The sequence below is a fragment of the Ischnura elegans genome, chromosome 10, assembly GCF_921293095.1.
Source record: "Ischnura elegans chromosome 10, ioIscEleg1.1, whole genome shotgun sequence".
Classification (NCBI taxonomy): Eukaryota; Metazoa; Arthropoda; class Insecta; order Odonata; family Coenagrionidae; genus Ischnura; species Ischnura elegans.
Genome location: NC_060255.1, coordinates 16,448,343 through 16,461,770, shown reverse-complemented (window position 1 = coordinate 16,461,770; position 13,428 = coordinate 16,448,343). Strand labels below are relative to the sequence as shown.

Below are 13,428 nucleotides of genomic sequence, written 5' to 3'. Positions count from 1 at the left end.
TAACGTCGTGACAATTACACTTTTTTAATTCTTCATCCATCTCTCGAAGTTAAGACGACGAATCGCTCACAATCGACCGGTCGTATTACGATTTCTTGGGTAAATCATCACTCGTCAAATGTTTAATTTAGCTAACCTTGAAATTTCCATAGTATCTCGAGTGGACCCCCACCGACATTTTCATGTATCCTAAATTAATAAAGAACGGCTGAGAAAATTATGAGGTCAGATTTTCGAATTTGAGATGATTGGTTATTGGTAAGAGGGTATACTCTTTCACTTGCCCTGAAAATTTCAAGATTAGAGCATAATTTCCCTTTCCTTTGGATCTTACCGCGTTGGAAAGGCTTGCTCGTTCTTATGACCCCTAGAGCTGCACTGGCGGAATTAATTCTCAATTACTCCCGTCAGGAGCACCCATGGCAGATATGTCGAAGGGTAGGAGCCAGACGAAAGGTAGCTCACGTGATGGTCTCGTGTATGAAACACTGTTGGAATGGCAGTGGGAAATCCCTTTCATCTACGTTTTCTCTAAAAATATGGAAGTACATTCAAATGAGGTACAGAGAGTCTTCAAACGGGACCCGGCCTTTAAGGGCAGGTGTCGTTCATGTCAGCGAGGTCGGAGTAAGTAGTGAGCGGAGATTACATGTTGAAAACCATAATTAAAGTAAGAATATTAGCTCGTTTGTTGCAACAGCCCGGCTAGCTCAGTCGGTAGAGCATGAGACTCTCAATCTCAGGGTCGTGGGTTAGAGCCCCACGTTGGGCGATATTTTTTTCTGCTTCAGAAGCGGAGTGATGAGTCCTCGCCTTCCTATTCGAACGTCGCGGGTTCGAGTCCCGCCTGGATAGGGTGCCTCTATCCAGTTTATAATAGCCCTGCTTGAATAATTGGTTTCCTGTCAGAAAATACATTAAAAGCGCTAATAAAGTAAGGTGGAGGAAGAGAATAGATTACAAGAGTTACAAATACGCTGTCCTGGTTTCATTATTATTTAGTTGATATTTCTAACTTCATTACTCCATAATTTATCGAGTTTAAAATTTCATATATAGCCAATTATATGTTATTGCTATGCAAAGAATTTTGCTTGCAAAAAATAAACATTCATTCTGGCTTTGACGACGATACTGTTAACACCGCTATAAGATTTTTGCCTCAGGTTCAGCATAAATTATCCTATTCTGGGCTTATTATTTTAAAATAATTTCTAAGACACCCTAAGTAACCAAAAGGAGGCTTAAGGGAGCTTCTCAAACAGATGCAAGACATGAAGAAAGATATACAGTACAATTCAATGGAATATCGCGAATTGAGTGGATTTTGCTTCAAACTTCCAAAATCGCATACTGTGCCGCTGTCGAACTTCAACCATATTGGCGATCGATGAGCGACATTTTCGGGTGTTGCGGAGGAGAAATAATATTGTCCTCCCTTCCACCTTTCACGCTCAGCACATGACGTTGCGATTTTGATTTCCCGAAAGCATTGCAATTGGACACATGCCCTCACATCCCTTTCATCGACGTGCAGTGACCCACTTTTCGCGCACAGAGCAGTTCACGTTTCCTTCTGTCGTACCCACCGTCCATACGAATCCAGAAATCGAGGCTATGCCGCCAATAATAAAATATTGGGTAGTGCGTTGAAATCAAGCATTTTAATCTTCAGTAAAATGAAATTCATGAGAATTAGTTCATGTTCAACCGAGCTGTAGAATTACTGAAAGATAATGCATCTGAAGGAGTCAAACAGAATTTCTTGCACGGGATAAAAAATAGTATCTCATCTGTGATGACTTATTCACGTACTTGTGGTGGATAGAGTGTTGGCTTCCCACCCCGTGGGCCCGGTTTCAAATCCCGGCTGTGGCAGAGAATTTTCAGAGATCCCTGCTTGAATGTTGTGTGGAGGACATTTCAAGCGCAACACTCTGTCCGGCGGATGGGACGTTAAGCCGTGGTCCCCTTGGCGCCTTCCGTAAAGAGCAGGCTAATGACGACGCCGGGTTTCTCTCCACCCTTCCTTCCATACCATTCCCTAATGGCGCAAATGACCTCAGCTTTCGGCCGCCTAATCCAAGTAACATACTATTCACGTACTCTAGTGTTTACCTGTAGTATTTTAGAAGTGTACACAGAAAATTACGAGATTTGTAGTTAAAAATATTTACTTATTATTCTACATTGTCTTATTCAAAATTGTCGTCATTAAATATGCATTAGATTAGACACTCATAACCATTACTTTCGCTTTTTCCACGTTTTCGTTGGTCGTTGATGTGTTGGGACGTCATCTTCGAAGTCTTCACGGCCATCTTGGAAACGCTTATAATATTCGTAAAATTTTGTTTATTCATAGCAGACTCACCATGGGCCCTTTTTTAATATTTCACTCACTTTGTTACACTTAACAAACGGAAATCGCAGGGCTCATAAAAACTCATCTTAGGGGCTGCCACATATAAAATAAACAATTAATACAGCTGAAAAATATATCATTATTAATGGTGTATGAGCGGTGGAAAAATATGAAAAATACACTTTTTCTTGAAATCATGGGGTCAAATTTCAAGGAACTTAAATGCCAGTGATTATGATGGAAGTAGCTATGGCTCTTTTGAGCAGTTTTGAATCCTTGAGAGATATAATCTGCATCAGAGTAATTTTAAATGCTGAGAGACTTCACGGAGTTGTTGGAATGAGTAACATTTGAATTAAAAACCTGCGCGAAGGTTAATTGGAGCAGGTTTCCTTGGGGTTAAAATCTAATCAGATTGATTCATTATATTTAAGTTGCTTTGAACTTTGCTTGTTCATTAATCAAGTTTTTTGGCAGTCATCATATCGGCGTATCAGCTTTTATTGACATAGTTATCTTCATCCGATACGCTATCATAATTTTGGACATTGTCGATTGGGACACCTGTTGAATATAATTAGTTTTTTGTTTAAAAAACCTCACTTTTCCCATCGATTCATAAAGATAAACATCAAATGAAGAGGTCTAAAATTCAGGAAGTGAGATACAAAAGCACTGAGGCATCGTCCTTCATGGTGGGGCCATTCACATATATTGAAAGAAAATCATTCTCTTATGTCTTGAGTGATTTTTATCCTTAAAATATTTTTAGCAGTTTGTTACTGCGGATAACTATTTTAGGCAATACATTTTAATTCCAAACCTTATTATTTAAACTTGGGGCTAAATGGTAATGAAATGTCTGTGTATGTATCTCAATTTTGATTATATGCTCTCGTATTATTTTATATCTGCTTTGGAAATGAGCTGTTAAGTACGACTAGAGAACTCTAAAAGTTTGTTCAGTAATCCCCGGATGTATTTATTTTCAATTCGTAAGAGCTACGCGAATATTTCTTCTATTATAGCTATAATGGGTGACGTTACCAGGTATGAATAGCTGTCAATATCCATGAAACCTACGGGATTACGGTTACGAGTTAGCTTTAGTGTAGACTTGAACTCAAACATAATGACCGTAATTAAAATTTGGAAAGCAATATTTACAGAAGTAGAGAATCACTTAATTACAAAAGTCGGAGAAAAATAAAATATTTCGATTCCCTGTATTTAACTAGGAAGTATCAAAAATTTCAGCAGCATTCAATTGATTTCTATCCTACTGTGCAGGGAAAGAATGTTTGACCCAACAGGAAGGGCGTTTCAAAAGTATCCTGCTATCAGCAAAAAGTGATTTGATATTTAAAATTTCTGAAAACAACGCAATACAGGCTTTTACATGTTCTCTCATAATTTGCTAACCTCAAGAACAACGATTGAGTTTCAGATAGTCCAGGTGGCTCGCTCTGATATGATAGTCCTTGTAAGTAATGAGTGATGAATTGCTTTGGTGGGACTTTGGTAGAATTTCCTCGTGAACGTTCCATGCATCATATGCTGTCTCTTACCCTATTCCATAGCCTAGGTAACTCTGGTAATGATCATATTATTGCACTTCTTATCCATCTTTCTGCGGCCATGCTTTATTTCTTTCCCTTCTGGCTATTTTCTCTGATTGCGACTCATTTCCCTGCTCCTGTTCGAATACAATGCGAATCAAGGCAACACTGAGAGATACCTACTCTTCATTTAGCACACATTTCAGTGGGTACTTTCAATGATCGTAATTGTTTCCGTTGACAAAGGGATTTTTAAAATTGTTCGTCTAGATTTTACGTCATGATTACGATTTTTACGATTCCTATAAATATTTCCTTACTAGTGGCGATCATAAGCTGATAAATTTCATCAATTAAAAATAAATCTAAAAAGGTTTTTTGAACTTTCATTCATTCAATAATAACCTCAACTCCTTCATTAAAATTAGTAATAAAGAAAAAGGTTACATCTTAGGGAAATTAATTTAAACAAATGAGGGATGGTAATGCTTCTCGCGCATTGCATTCTTTGCATACGCTAAGTTCCTCCAATGCTAAGTTAAATAGTATTTTATTTAGGACAAAGATTATTCTTAACGAACATCAGATGAAAGTGCGGCAAGCGAGGAATGTTTGTTGTAGAGAAGCTTAGATATCTCACGAAAGCATCCAAGCGCTAAGGAGTAATGGGAAAATAAGATTCTTTGGACTTTAGATGCTGGATGATATACACAAAGAGAGAATTTCCGCGAGGGCTTCCTAAAGTTAGTTTGACAAGTCAGAAAATTGAATTTAAATATAGCTTTCGGTGCTGCTACGCCAACGAGGCTAGTTTCCCTCAGCAAAAGGAAGTTCTGATTTTCAAAGAGCTATGGATCAAGTGGTATCATGAAGACCCAAGTAAGCTTGTCTAATATGAAGTCAGTTATTCATATTTTTTTTTTAAGAAATCGAGTTAAGTGGCAGAATGCATTTATTCCGACCGTTTCCATATTTTCAGGAACGCTTTTGTAATCATTAATCCTTATATATAAATTTAGGCTAATTATTTATACAAAATATAACACCATTATTAGAGGACCATGGTTAAGCGGTTTTTAAAAGCTTCGCGAGCTAGTAATGTGAGACCTTAGATAAAAGTAGGCGGGCAAAAGCTTGAGCAGGAAGATCAATTCAACTATTTGGGCAGCACGCTCTTGGAAAACAGATTTACCATCAAGGACAACAGGATGTGAATTGATTTAGTAAAGGAGGCGTTCATGAACAGGAAAGGGGAGATGATGGGATCATTATGCAAGACTTTAAAGAAAAGGCTAATAGAGTCTGATATGGAGAGTAGCGCTTTACGGTGCGGAAACATGGACACTAAGTAAGGAACGAGAGAAGACTCGAGGCATTCGAGATGTGGGTGTGGCGAAGAATGGTGAAGGTGAAGAGAACGGAGAGGAGGAGGAGGAACGACGAAGCGCTGGACATGGTGGGTGAGCAGAGGCAACTTTTAGATGAGATACGAAGGAGACAGAAGGTTTGGATGGAGCGAGTACTTAGCGGGAAGGGGATGTTGAAAATAGTGTTGGAGGGTAGAATGTTAGGTAAATGAGGGAGAGGAAGGAAGAGAATAGAATTTTTAGGTAGAATGAAAGGTAGTTGGTCTTACAGTGAATTGAAGAGGGAGTGCTTGAAGGAAAGGGAGGTTCGCAGAATGCTTCTTAAATACTCCATGGAAACCTACCTTAATCAGAAGCATACTTTAATAATTATTGCACCATGCTATTACATATCTTCTGATGAGCGTTCTTCATACTGATGTTATTAACGGGTTGAGAAATTGGACACATTTTACAAATGTTTTGATTGCTGACTCTCGTGTAGAATAAAGATAGAGTGACCCATGCAATTCCTCATTTTAATTCGCAGTCTTCTGTTAGAGTTTTCGGCGTTGAGACAAATTTATTAACTGTCAATATTAATGGATTTTGAGGTAACCGAAAAAATAATGGAGAGATCACCACAATGATTTACTGAAGAAGACCACAGGGACGGAGAGCAAAAAAATAAACGAACATGCTCTCGAAGAATCTTCACATGAACTTGAAGAAGCAAAGATCGGAGAGCAGAAAAAAAACTTCCTGCCTTTCACAAGAGTAGTCATGGATAAAATATCCAGGATAATACGAAGGACCCAGATAAAAATCGTGTTTAAGTCAAGCGCCCAAGTAAGAGACATTATCCAGAGCGTCAAAAGAAGAGAAAAAGTTGAAACGGAGGAAGTGTCCCAATTAAAATGTGGCACATGCGACCAAGTGGATGTGAGTGAAACTAGATGCACAATGGGGGCAAGAGTCAAGGTGCAAGGGGCGGCGATTCGACTTGGCCATGTCGATAAATCACCGGTCGCCGAAAATACGGAATAAGGCCACAGAATCGATGTAAACAACCCGAAAATCCTCGTCAAAGGGAAATATTCCAAGATTTGATTTTGAATTATTACTCCCAAAATTTTAGTGGTGCAGCTGGTAATAACAAAGGAGAGGGAGCTTAAGGTGATCTCCAAATTCATAAGGCCAGAATTGAGTCACCGGAAAATAACAAAAATGTATGCCAAAAAATTAATGCAGTAAGTATTACTTAAGTGTTGTTAATGAAATAATATCAAAATAAATGTTCAATCGTGTATTGAGAAAAAAGCCAGCATTTGGTAAGTTTTTAAATTTTATTTGAGAATTTAATATTTAACTTCAGCGGGCATAAAAACTATAATTTTCCAGGATCCTTTGCAAATTAAAGGGTATAGAATAACCTTTAATGGAAACAACGGATATTCATATCAGTTTAACATGGCTTCCAGTCATTTCTAGATATAAATAATCAGGAAGTCTCTCTGCCAGCACCCACCGCGTAAAAATAATTATATTTACATTAACAAAAGGGGGCCGATTACGCTTCCTTGTAGAACACCTGATGTTACTGTAACTACATCAGAGCTAACTCCGTCAAGAACTACTTTTTGCTTACGATCACTCAGAAAGTCCATTGCTTTTCCATTTTACTACTGATTCTTTTAGCCCGAATGGCTGTAATTTTTATTAAAGTTTTCAAGCGTTAACGAGTGGAAGAGCGCGAGATATGTTTCGCATTATCTACATTTCTGGAAGCCATGCCGACAGCCATGTAGGAAATTACGATCGTCCAGGAAAGTCATAATACTGCTACCAACGATATGCTCAAGATAAAAATACGGCTTTCCTTCAAATAAGTGGATTGCTCACTTGCAAAATACTTTTTCTTGTAGAGATCACGTGGTCAAAAAAGCTATCCACGTTTTTCTGAAAATGGTTTCTTCTCGCTTCAAAAAAACTAGCTCACCTGCTAAGACGAGAGGATGTGTCTCATACGGACTAATCCTTTTGCTTCCAGTACTTTTTTTCGGGGACTTGACTTTCCATCGATTCTCCTACTCAACTTCCTGTTTTCTTGGTCCTTGCGAGACTTTTTTCAGTTCGCAATTTCAGGGTCTTCCCTATGCTGTGCTTAAGCCTAGTGTTTTAGTAGATTACCTCGAACCGGTATTTCGCTCGCATCATTAAGGCTATTGATTTTATTCGTAAGAACTGTGCTTCCACAGATTAGCAAAATTTTACCAAGCTGTAATTTTTATCGAGTCACTAATTCCATTAGGTACTTCTAAACGTAATACATGAAGCATTAGATAATTCTATACAAATTACACTCAAGTGGGTGAAACGAAAATGTACTGAACCGGATTTGCAACTTTCTGAGTAATTGTAAGCAAAAACTAGTTCTTGACGAAATTAACTAGTGATGAATTTAAAGTGACATCAGGTGTCCCTCAAGGAATCATTATCGGCCTTTTTTTTTCATTACATTTATGAATGGCCTCTGCTCCCAAATTTTCAACTCTAATATTATCATTGTTTTTTGCTGACGACGCTTTCATCTATCGCGATACTAGTGATAACTGCGACTTTGAAATTCTATCATAGAATTTTAAAGATGTTCATGCGTGGAGTCAAGAATGGGGATTAGATCTTCATCTGAGAAAATGCACGGCAGTGCATTTCTTGTTTAGATCGTTTAACTATTCCCATGTATGTTTTACGGATGGTGTTAACACAAAGGTGAAATATGGAGTGAAAAACCTGGGATTTGTGACAATTTAGACCCTATCGTGGGGAGCACATAATATAAGAAATATTTGCGGCAGAGCCCCGAAGAAGATAGAATTTGTCTAGCGTGTCGTGGAAAGATTTTCGGATGAAAAAGGAAATGGGAGATGCTATTTTGCTTATGTCTGGCCACACCTTGAATAAGTAGCGATAATATGGGATGCGGCGCAGAAATACAAGCAAAAATTCCCTGCGGTCATGTTTTTCATGTTGTATAAATTTAAAAATTGTTGTTCAAAAACGTTGACATTAATAAAATTAATGAGCGTATCCCTCGGTTTGGAAAGAAGCACGGACTTTGTTTTGCGTACTTAAGTGGATTGCAAAAGAATCTGCACTTTTAAAATTAACTGCCCTCTAGCTAGCGATGCATCTTCACGGTGCCACCCGAAAGTGGAATCAAGTGCCAAAATCTACGGAAAAAAATGATTCACCTTGACCTGGATTCGATCCAAGATCCGCTGATGGCAGTACTAGTTAAAATACAGCTGTAGTCGTTTTGGCCCGAGTACGTCTGGAATAGATCACATCCATTAATCCAAGTTTTTGCCCGAAAATATGCAACATTGCGCAATCTTTTGATGTAAATTCGGTGGCAGTAAAATTTTATTATTTATATCCACGCTATTTTCTGTTCCCGAAAAAAATACAATTCGTATCAGCCTCCATCTTTATATTTTCGGCTCATTCATCTTTTACAGCAAAACTTTCCACTAGGAATGTCTCAAAGATTTATATAACTTGCCATTCGGTGTTCAAATGAATACCCCATTTTAACAGTAATTGACAAGTATTTGAGTAACCGAGGAATTACATGAATTATTACTCACACAATTCCTTTAGTATATAAGTTCAGTTCCAAAAAATCCATTGGTACACTTATATTAGTACAAAAGTTCTCCGTTGAATACACGAATTTTCACGCAGGGGAGCCTACCGTTGTATTCAATTCAAATATTCATACTCTCTGATTTGTGAATGAAAAACTTTGCTGTTTCTACAATTTGGAACTTTATTTTCCTGACTAGTTTCGATACACTGTATCATATCAAACTAGTCAGGAAAATAAAGTTCCAAATTGTAGAAACAGCAAAGTTTTTCATTCACAAATCAGTAAGATGGATTTCTACAACGTGAAGGCCTCTACTATTCAGTGCATATTCATACTCTGGTTAACTCTGATACAGATTTGTTTCTAAGGTATCTTCATGGATCTCCATGTATGTATTGAATCTGATATTCATGTATTTCTCTTATTAAAAACGTAATGATCCGAGTAATTGTGTATTCACTCACGTAATCGCGATGGTTCCCAGGCATTCGTTCAAGTATTCCGTCCCCGATGAATGAAAACATTTGGCAAACCTCTTATCCCACGGAGTTCCGCCAAATGACGTCATCGGAGGGGCACGAGATGACCACGTGGGCATCGATTAATGTAATCTCTTCCCAGCTGGGTCGCACCCATCCGCTTTTGCGAGTTATCTCATCAGCGAGCTCAAATGACGCTTCCTTCTTAAGTCCGCTGATCACTCAAGGTGGCGCTGTTACGCAATGCAACATCACTTGCTTATATATGGATACTGAATTTAATGATTATTGGTTTCATGCGTCTTAGTATTGATTGAAATGATTGAAAATTTTCATGTTCACAGTTATAGTTTTTATTTAGTTCCACCTTACGAAGGGTTTATTTAATCTTTATTTGAAAGTGCGAGAATGTTTCTCCAACTTGCATCCCTTCAGCATGTTATGCTAAAGATTTTAAAAAATTGGGCGCAAAATTTGTTATAAATGACTTTAACACGCAGCAATTCATTACAGCTCTTAGAAATTATTTGGGAAAGAGTGATATAAGCTCTCATTCAGTCTAAGAATATAGGAATATGTACTTACGACCATGATCTTCTAGTATAATGCAGAATTAAGAATATCGCAGCCAGCCGGGGGAGGGGGGGAGACCGGGTGATCCGGACCTCCCCCCCGAAATATAAAAAAATACTTTGCTTCATAAAAGAAGGCAAAATAATGCAAAATCATGAATTTGCAGAAGGTTTCTTTGAAAAGTGAAGTTTTTTCGATAATAATGAGTGTTAAAATTGGTTTCAAACCCTCTTCTTACTACCGTGTTTTTAAAAAATTTCCCCCTCTCATTTTGGACACCCCCACGAACAAATTTTCTGGCTACGCCACTGATCGCAGCGTATGTTGCTGAGGTATATTTGATATTTCAATAGGTATACAGGGGAAAACAAATATATGGTGCATAAAAAGGCCATTAATTTGTAATTGTTTTTCAATACTATTTGTAATGCAGGAGGATTCAGACGCGTCCAATGCCCCTATTGTTTGAGTCTCTGTTAAACGGAGAAATTAGTTATGATAGAGAAATAGATAAGGGTTATTTTCGTTCGCGACTATTATCAGATGTATTTTGCCACATTGTCGTTTTGTCCACGAAGCCCTCACAAAATACGCTCAACGACAGTTGAACCATAGCAGCGATGTGTTCCAAATTCAGTAGAATTTGAAATTTTGATCGTTCATTTAATAACCATGTACTTATTTGAAGAGTCTAAACTAAGAAAAACTGAAACACGCTGACGTTATCTATCAATGCAGCGATGAATAATCGCAAGTGGGCTATTAATTACGTAGTCTCCGAAAAATGACACTGATTGGAAAACATTCTATAAGCCTCTCAATACGAGAGTAGTATGGATAAAGAAATTACCGATGGAAATATCGAGTGCTCTCACAAAAACTTAATAAATCCATAATTTTAAACCGAATTATCTATTTTTATAGACTAAGCCAAAATTAAAATATTTCGACGTAAATATTTTAATTGCATGACTTGGCCATTGCTGTATCAATATAATTTATCATTATAATTGACTGTTGTTCTATTCGTTTTGATTTGTTTTCCACGCATTGAAGTCAATAGGTTCACACTTGACGTAATAGTGATAAAATAGAAACAATGCTACTTCGATTTAAGGACCTTGAATAACAAAGCTGGTGTATCGCGTCTGCTATATCACTAGCTATTGATAAATTTTGTCCCGCGGCAAAATTACTTTGCTCACTTGAACCGTATCTCAAGAAATCTTAGAAACCGACAGCGAATGCTGAGAAGAAAAGAATACCATATCGGATATTTTTTCTCCCTCGGCCTAGGTCATTAACTTCGCTGCAATTGTTTTGTAAAGTCTAACCATTTTCGAGAAGATTAGTTAATTTTTCTTCTGTATCTTAAGAAATGCATGCCTAATTTTTACATTCAGTATTCTGCAGAGAAATCTGTACGATTATTTACTAAATGTGTCTTAATAAAAAAAATCGTGGTACTAACTATTCATTTAGCCATTGACGCTCTTCAAAAAATCAGCCATTCCTTAATTTTATCTGGGTGTTTTTTTCTAATTTCCTAGGTGTTTCCATGAAGGAAAATAATCTAATTTTAATAATTTCATAGATCCCTCCCTCTACATTTAATCAATAATTCATTTTTCTTGGACCAATTTAATACTGTGTGTAAACTATAACAATTCATTGCACGAACTGGTCATTTTATAATTCACTAACGAGTAAGTTGCGGTTGTAGTCTCTTCTCATGAAGACATATATAGATATGTATGTATTTGGTCGAAGCATATTCGCTGATATAACATCTGGGAGTGACATCAGAAGAGAATGACATATCAATATTCCTTGGGAAGTAGTACAAAAAGTCGCGAGAGAATTCACACAGATTACGGGAAAAAACTTGCTGGCTCAAAGACCCAGAAGGTGTCAGTGACGTAAGCAATCACCCCCTTCGAAAGAGATGTAATGGCAAAAGAGGGAGCAGTACACATAGATTTTGCAACCCTATCGATCGGCAACTCCGTTACTTCGGCGAAATGAATGAACTTAGCACGTGGCTGAAGGAATCTTTTAAATCCTTCTTTGCTTGACGTTTATGTTGGATGTAAGACTGCATTAACTCGATGAGTAATTCGAATAGAGTTTCAAAGGGAAGAAATAACACAAAAGCTCTAAACTATTTTATGGGACGGCCGTACTAGCAGAAAAACGAAAGTAATGGTGTATAAAACAATGGTAGAAAGTATGATAACATTTGGAGCAGATTAGTGACATTGGACATAGAAATATGTCGATATGTGGAGCAGAGTTATGGGATATCAAGAAAAAAACAGAAATAGGTTATTGACTGAGAGAGATTACATGGTAATGAGTTGCAGAAAGAGTAAATTTGATGAAATTATCAATGATACAATAATGAAGATGATGCATTTGGAAAAAGATATGGTCTGCATGGTAGAAAGGAAGCAACTACTCTTGTTTGGCCATGTTAACTGTTAGGAGGGATGACACCTGATGGCCCAAGCAAATATTGGATTGGAGATCACAAGAAAAAAAAATGAAAAGAGAAAGATCGAGAGTGATATAGAGAGAGGGAATACAGAGAGGAATGTATACCGAGTGCTGGTAAACGACGGCAGTCTTAAACTACATGCTGTATGTATAGATTTCAGTAAAATATCTGCCTCAGCTATTGCCATTTAATGATCATTCACCATGACATGAAATCGCAATTTCATTCTTGAATTCCGTGTACGGGGGTTAAGTTCGGTTTTAACACAATAATTTACTCCGCATTCAGGCGCTTCAAAAAATCCAAAGTGGCCGCCCAATCCAAAAGGTCATGGTGTCATTGGTTCACAGTATTCGTCCATTAATCCATCTAGGTACGAGGAATGGTGATAAGTCTAGAGAGTCGGAAGGTGCCACTTATTCCGCATCTTTCGTAAAATTTGCAATTTCGATTCACATATCGCGATTCACATTAAAGAGTTTGTAGGAAACAACTATTTTGTGATACTTAAATTTGAAAATGCTAAGTTACAAAAATTGATTAATTTTAAAGCAGCGGCCGAATGGAAACAGTTGTCGACTATGTCGTGTAACATATTCTACAAGGCATGAGTGGAAAACAACTATCAATGCATCGTGTGATGCAGGGGCGGATCCAGGACTTGTTTTGGGGGGCACCAGGGTCTCACATGCAAATGGTCTTCTCATATTTGGGATTATAAACCACATGCTAGACTTATTCTACGAAATATACTCTTAATTTTAAAATAAAAGTTTTTAATATGTAAATATTTATAACTTTTATATTAAAATATAACATTTGTTGATACTTGTATTAAAGAGGTCTATTTTTTAAGCGTCTGGGGGGGCAACGTAATCCCGTGCCTCCCCCTAAATCCGCCAATGGCGTTATGTATTCTCGGCTTTACGTCGATTGAGATTTTTCATGGGTACCGAT

The 13,428-nt window shown here is 37.5% G+C and overlaps 1 non-coding gene across 1 annotated transcript; it reads left to right on the top strand.

Annotated features, from left to right (window-relative positions):
* The first annotated feature begins 699 nt into the window (after positions 1–699).
* Trnae-cuc lies at positions 700–772 on the top strand. The gene has a single exon. It is a non-coding gene; the product is annotated as a tRNA-Glu (tRNA).
* The last annotated feature ends 12,656 nt before the right edge of the window (positions 773–13,428 follow it).